Genomic DNA, 7,619 nt, shown 5'->3' on the forward strand with positions numbered 1-7,619 from the left:
ATGTTGACTTACCCAGCAATATCAAATGAATTGTGTAGTATTTAAGGAACCAATTGTTATTCCTTTTTCTTACTATATTCTTACCTAATAACTACTAGTTACCAATACACTTTTCTATTGCCCTGTTTTAACTAAATATTCCATGTACTCCAATTTCTATCAGAAAGTGCCACTGACAAGGAGACTCCAGAGGTGGAGAACGGGGTTGCCAACAAGCGGAGGCGGGGCGAGCTAGAACCGCAAGCGACTCCAGCAGGCCTAGACTACATCAGCAGCCTCCCCGATGATATGTTAACAGTCATCATCTCCCTCCTCTCAATCAAATATGGGGCACGGACAACCGTCCTTTCTCGGTGGTGGCGCCCCCTATGGAACTCTAGCCCTCTCGACCTCATCGACACCCATGAGCTCTGCCATGGCTATCGCAAAAGCTTGGATGCATTCTCCAAGATCCTCGCAGTCACCTTGGCCCAACCAGAGGCCTTAGAATGGGCAAGTTCCGTTCCAACGACAAGGACCAAGCCAAGCTTGACGAGTGGTTTCGATCCCCTGCCCTAGATCAGCTTGAGGAGCTCACTTTTGATGATGGGCATATGCGCTTGCTGCCAATGTCCGTGCTCCACCTTGCGCCCACGCTGTCGCGTCGCCAAGTTCAGGAATTGCCATCCCCCCCTAATGATGCGTCCGCTCTTATTCTACCACGACTGAAGCACCTCGAGCTCGTTGTCGCCTGTCTCTCAAATGGTGACACGGAGCACCTGCTCCGTGGTTGTACTACACTCGAGTACCTTCGTCTTCAGGTGATCAATGGGTTGAGTACCTTCCACATCACCTCCATGACTCTCCGAACTATTTATGTGTGTTGCTGGTGTAGCAGGAAGACATCACAAGATGTGTACCATAGTATGGTCATTGAGGACACACCTGCACTTGAGAGATTACTTGTAGTTGATCAAGAAGGTCCAACAAGAATCAATATCATTTTTGCGCCAAAATTGACAGTGGTGGGCTACTCGTCTGACAAATACATCGAACTTGTTATTGGATCCACACATGTTCAGGTACAACAACCGCCTTCTACCTCTCCTTCTACAAATTAATATTATTTCTAATTTTGAAGATGTTTCTTCGTCTGTCATTCAGAAAATGATTCCCACAAGCTTGACCCCAAAACTGCTTACAGTGAAGGTCTTGGCACCAGAATCTATCGGCCCCAACCTGGAGCAAGTTGTCAGTTTCCTGAGAGGCTTTCCGTGCCTGGAGAAGATATATATCAAGGTGATGTTCCTTTCCTGTTAAATGTTAACCATAAGGGAGTTCAATTCATGACACCTTTTTCCAAGGTTATAATGACAATGTACTACGATTTTTGAACGATTCTTTTGGAGGATTTCAGTACATACATGCCCCCCCCATATTGGTTGCTTGATCCATATGGTTACAATCAATAAGCATTTCTCGTTTGGATTCATCTGTACTAGTTTTCTTAGGGAACTTTTCATCCACTCCAACCTCTTGTGAAGAAGGCTACATTTTTCTAGAATGTAATCAAATGCCCATGTTAATCATGTCAGATCAAAGATGGCATGTTAGTGCATTTTACAAATCCTGCAAACCAAATAGGCTTGTAGTAGTGTTCAAAACTGCATGTAGGCACTAACATGTTTTGTTTTTTGCAGATAAGATTAGGCCCAGTGGTGGATAATGTGATACCATATAACAATCACGTTAAATGCCTAAATCTGCATCTCTCAGAAATTACTTGAACTCCTATCGAGGGACCTTACTGGAGATTATATTCGCCTGGTTCTTTGTTCTCAGAGCAAGGGTGCTAAAGGAAATGAGGTTTGCCCTACATTTATTTTGCAAAAATGAATGGTTTGTTGATCAGCGCCGGCGCCTGCGGCAGAATGGAATAGGCTCCAAAAATGTTGAATTTCATTTTGGAACTTCAGATGACAGAGTAAACGGAAGTCATCGTGTCAACCCCATACATGACTTCTCAGTGGCTGACCCCTTTGCAAAAATTGTGAGGTTTCGAAACCAGACTTAGAAGTCGTAATATTAGTTTGAACCTCTCTGATATCCATGTTTAGTGGATCAGCGTGAGCGTTTGTAGCTGATGAGCTGAATTTCATTTCTAACATCAGTTTGAACCTTGTAATCTTCGAATTTGAGCCATATAACTCTGGAATTTGAACCTTCTAATATTTCGAGCTTTTGTGGTACAATCATTGAAATGGCATCATATGAGACTCGTATATTGATAGCACTATTTTGACCTTAATATGCAACCGTATTAGATTTTATTAACCATTCTCGAATCTGTTTACCTTGTTGATCTCACAGCACACAATCTATATAGCTTACTCGACTGCGATCTTCGACATTATTGCACATAGTTGATTTCTTCCATCGTGTGCCATGTAGAGCACATAATTAATTATCACACTCGAGTGTCCATCATCACCCTTATGTGTAACTTTGACCTCATCACCCACGGGTGAACTTATGACCGAAGTAATTCCACACACTTCATTTTTTACAAAGCTTTTTCGAATAAACGCCCATGATTTGTCCCTCTTCTAGCCGATGTGTGGCCAAACTAGCCGGGCGGGAAACTTGCACGGTAAACTGCACGGTAGCGCGGGAACAGGCTCACCGACGATACATTTGGCGCCTCTTCGAGCCCACGCGTGCGGTGCAGTGTTGTCAAGCATGCACTAGAATCCTCTGCTATGAACGCCGTGACAAGACGTGACGATTACAGGCCGGCCGGCCCCCATTTATTAAAGGGCCATTTAACCCTTGTGTCTCTTCAACCTTTCGATCGCGCACCACCATTGCAAGAAAGCACACCCACCACGAGAAATTCTTGGAGGGTATCCTGCGCGGCTCCAATGGCGCTCCGAGCGGCTGTCGACGACGAGCAGCAGTTTACCATGCGTGGTGTGGACACCCACAGAAGGTTCATGGACCTCTCAGTGGTGTACACCAATGACCCGGTCTGGGTGGAGCACTCCATCCACATCATGGAGTTGTTGCTTGCTGAGGAGAAGTACAAGGTGGTCGGGTTCGACCTCAAGTACACCTGCACTCGTGCCTGGTCTCGTCCCAAGGTCGCCGTCACCCAGATGTGTGTGCGCCACCATGTCCTCATCTACCACTACTACCTGGCCACAAGGCCTTGCGAGCGTTTCACCAGGTTTGTCAACAGCCCCCACTACATGTTCGCTATGATGGACATCACCAACGATGTAAAGGCGCTCGAGAATTCGGGCATCTCCTGCCGGAATCTTGTCGACATCCAGGGCCAATACAAGATCTGGGGCAACAAGGAGCATGAGAAGGACTCAATGGTTCACCTCACCGAGGCCATCATCGACCCCTACTACAAAGACATGAAGGATCCATGCAACAAGGACAAGCGTGCCTGGCACTCGGCCTGGATGGAGAAACTCGACAAAGCTCATGTCGTGTACGTGGCCAAGGAGGCGTACATGAGCTACGACATGTACAGGAGGATCATTGACATGAGGAAGTGCCTCCTTCCCCAAAACAGCCAAGGATCCAGCCAGAAGCAGAGCAATGGCAAGCGTCATCGCAACAATAAGTAGATGATTAGATCCTCGTTTCTCCTAGTTTAGTATGCATGTAATTGTTTACTTTGGTGTGTGGAAATGTTATGTGCATAGTCACTTGTGTAATTGTATGCTTAATTTGGTTATGCAATGTTGTCTTTTTAAGTGTGTGTGTGTGTGTTTATATATATATATATATATATATATATATATATATATATATATATATATATATATATATATATATATAGGGTCGCGCTATTCGTCATCCTGGGTGAGGAATACTTATTCCTCACCCCAACCTATCTCCCACGTCCACAATTCAAAACATAAGAAACAAAAACATGTGGGGTAAAATTACTATTTGAAGAAGGAACCCGTCTCTATCCCGTAAAGCAAAAGGAGCACCGTAATATTACCTCATGCATGCTCGTAATTTACGTCAGTCATGTATGTGTGCAACCTATGCGGTGCATCGATGTGCCAGTATAGAAAAGCCAATGATGTTGCCCTAAGATTATGAAAAGAGTTTTGAGTCGAGGAAGTAATCTGGCCCATCTTGCTAGTGACGTGTTCCTGATTTGTTTAGATATAAGGCTGCATTCCTATATTCCAGGTATTTTACGTCTTGATCTACTACTATTTCTATTGGACTGAGTACACCGGCTGTAGCACGGAAATATGTTACTCCTAATTGATTTAACTAACATAGGCAAGCACTAGCACTATGTCAATTCTGCACTATTCATTTTTGGTAAACATAAGAAACATAGGCCATTAATTCATTCTGTACACAGGCATTCTTGGTAACCACGGAGTAACAATGTGGTGTCATAAATATATTCCATGTAGTGGTTTCAGGAAATATCTCACTAAAACAAATTCCAGCCTTGAGATTACAAATAAAATTCGTCCTGATACAATTGAATGCCACTTAGCAGTAACTAACCAGCAGCATGAAAATTTCAGAAATCACTATTACAAAATTGCTGCTGAACTTGAATACTAACTACTGCGGTACTGCTGAACTTGAAACTAAGTAATTGTTGAACTTGATCTTAAATTAGCTTAACTTGCAGTTGACCAGAGATCTCCCATCAGCTTCATCTGTTCACCAATCTCTCTAGGACCCCAGCGACCAAAACATTCTTATCCACGGGCTGGAAGCAACATAGTATCCTATTAATTGTACGGTAGCATTGAGGTTCACTTTTCTTCTCACAACCTGGATTTTGCTACTAGTTATTTGTAAAAGATGTTTTGAAATTTCAATTTAAAACTACACGTACATACCATAAATACCAAGACGCTACTCTTTATCCATCATACATTAGCCATCAACCACTTGAACGGATACCTGAAAAACAGAATATTTTCAGTTCTCGTAAGTATAAGAACAAACATGTAGAGGACACCAACACACAAGCACATATAACACTTTAGGATTAACAGGATTTCAATACCCTAAACTGGTAACAATGTCGAAATCAAAGATATCGCAGAAGGATTTTGCATGTACCAAATTCATCAGAATCACACGAACCAATAATACGATGTTGCAGGTATGAATCAAAAGTACACAGAAACAAAACAAAAAGGCAAAACTCTGTAACTATTGTTTCAATGCACACTAAACTATTTTCCTATCTTGTAGAGCTATCCATTCAAATATGGCTATTCACACCAACATACGAGACTAGTGCAGCGGCCACTCATGATTTGTAGTCACCATGGGACTTGAGTTGCTTAGTTGCTTAAACAGTCTACTGTACTCACCATTACTAATTGAAAATTTGATTGTAAGGCAAAGCAACCATATCACTAAAGACACGAGGACAAGTAATTCAGAATTTAAATATATAGACTGCTAATTTATGTCGATCATTATTGCCAAACAATCTATGGTGCCTTTCTTTTTCTTGCAGATTGCTAAGTAAAACGGCAGGCAAGCAAATTTAAGTGGCTCCAAATTTGCATCTATAATGAAAGATATGTATATGTGCGAGAGTAGCGGGCATTCAAATATAAAAGACTGTATCAATAACAAGCCACCACGACAAGGATACAAACCCCAACGTGCAGCTCAACTTTTCATTTGATATTCAGGTTTAAGGCACTTCCCTTATTATTCTGAACATCACCAGCCATCCTACAAACAGACAGAGAATTAGCATAAGAATCAAGAAGCAGAACATAATTTCCAACTGAGCCATCTACTCTGGCAAAATATGAATCATTGCGAAGCTGAGATGGCCTTTAGAAGAGCAAAAGAAAAATTAGTTTCACACCATGATCAGTACAGTTCAACAGATTTAGAAGCTAGTCGGGCCTTATTCGCCCCAAATCATATTCAGGATAAGCAATCAACACGTACGGTTCTTTATTTCTGCAATAGATAGTGGAGGCTTGTCGGCATAGATTGTTGATGTCTTAGCACGACCTGAATCTTGTTCAGCATACCTCTTTCTTATTTAGAAATCCAAGGTATATCTGAATAAAAAAGAAAATAGGAACAACATGACCAGTCCAGTAAAGAAACAGACCCTTCAGTGAGAAGTAATTGCTTCACTTCAGCACCCAGAGTAAAGCTCAGGAAATCTTAAAGAGCAACTGTTCTCAAGTATTTGATTACCTATCTCGACAACAATTTCTCAGATCAATTTCCACGCAATTGCCTATAGCATTTGTAATAGATTTCTTATGTCAAGTAATAATAGATCGATGATTCTACCAGCAAATTACTAATTAAAGAGGTGCTTCTTGTATGTATGTATAGAGAATTCACTTTGATATTTTTATATAGCGAATAAACAAATGGTTATGATGGCACAACCAATTTATGTACAACTAAAATATTCCAGAAATTTTACCAAGGAAATCTCAGGAATCATTTTGCAACCATGGATACATGGTGCACTCATCAAGAGCCTATCTAAAATATGGCCATATAAAATTATGTGAACAGGTAAGATTGGGAAGAGATCAGAGAAGAAACATGGATGCAGATTAGCGAGCCTGGAAGGAATTGTAGGTGGACATGGCATTGCTTTTGGACATACGGCGGCGAGCCGCGAGCATGACCTTCATCCCTGCAAGGCAATCATTCAGATCTAGCAGGGTGAGCAGGGGACGGACGATAAACAGAGAGATGAAGAGGGAGGGAGCGTGAGAAAAGTGGAGAACCTGTGCCTTACCCGGCTGTCGAGGACATAGTAAATCCGGCTGGGTGATTTGGGATTGGTCGCCGGCGCAGAATCATTGTATGCTCTGTCCCCGCCGCCGCTGTCGGCCTCCCAGTTGCACAAGAGGAAAGGGGAAGATGGGAGTGATGGATAGGGGAGCGAGGTAATCATTCGATGAGAATTCTCTGTGGACCACCTCGCTGTCGAGCCCTCCGCCAATCACCGCCCGCTTGTCGGCGGTCAGACGAAACCGCTCCCATCTACTGTATTAATTAATTGAAAAAAATGTATGGGGTGGGTGGGCTAGCTCCTAATCCCCGCGACCTTCCAGCGTCAACGTAAACTTATGGTGGCACAATCAAATTTTGGCTATAATTTTACATCGGTTTGTGATGGGTTGAACCAAACAGTGGTCGACTGACCAGGGTGAAGAATTACTTATTCCTCACCCAGGGTATTAAATAGACTTTCTATATATATATATATATATATATATATATATAAGAAAATGGGTTGATACACCTTATATATATATATATATATATATATATATATATATATATATATATATATATATATATATTGTGCTTTGTATGTTGTATGTAGTATCTGTCGAAATCGAGAGTATGTACGTGTAGTATGTAGTATATAAGAATGATTAGAAAGTATATATACTAATTTTTAGGTAGTATGTACCATTTTTTGAGTATGCTCTTTTTTACATACAAATATGTACGTATTTCACAAATATAACAAAAACTATGGGCTCATATGCAATTTTTTTCATGTGACTTGCTTTGAAATAGCTTAGATATAGTAAATGAACATATTTAAAATAATAAAATAATATATATAG

The 7,619-nt window shown here is 41.4% G+C and overlaps 1 long non-coding RNA gene across 1 annotated transcript; it reads right to left on the bottom strand.

Moving 5' to 3' along the window:
- Positions 1-4,436: 4,436 nt before the first annotated feature.
- Positions 4,437-6,921, bottom strand: LOC123134243 (uncharacterized). The gene is made up of 4 exons (XR_006465593.1): positions 6,776-6,921; positions 5,652-6,670; positions 4,875-4,938; positions 4,437-4,806 (listed from the first exon to the last, which is right to left on the bottom strand). It is a non-coding gene; the product is annotated as an uncharacterized lncRNA (long non-coding RNA).
- Between the last annotated feature and the right edge of the window lie 698 nt (positions 6,922-7,619).

This window comes from Triticum aestivum, chromosome 6B (genome assembly GCF_018294505.1).
Source record: "Triticum aestivum cultivar Chinese Spring chromosome 6B, IWGSC CS RefSeq v2.1, whole genome shotgun sequence".
Lineage (NCBI taxonomy): Eukaryota > Viridiplantae > Streptophyta > Magnoliopsida > Poales > Poaceae > Triticum > Triticum aestivum.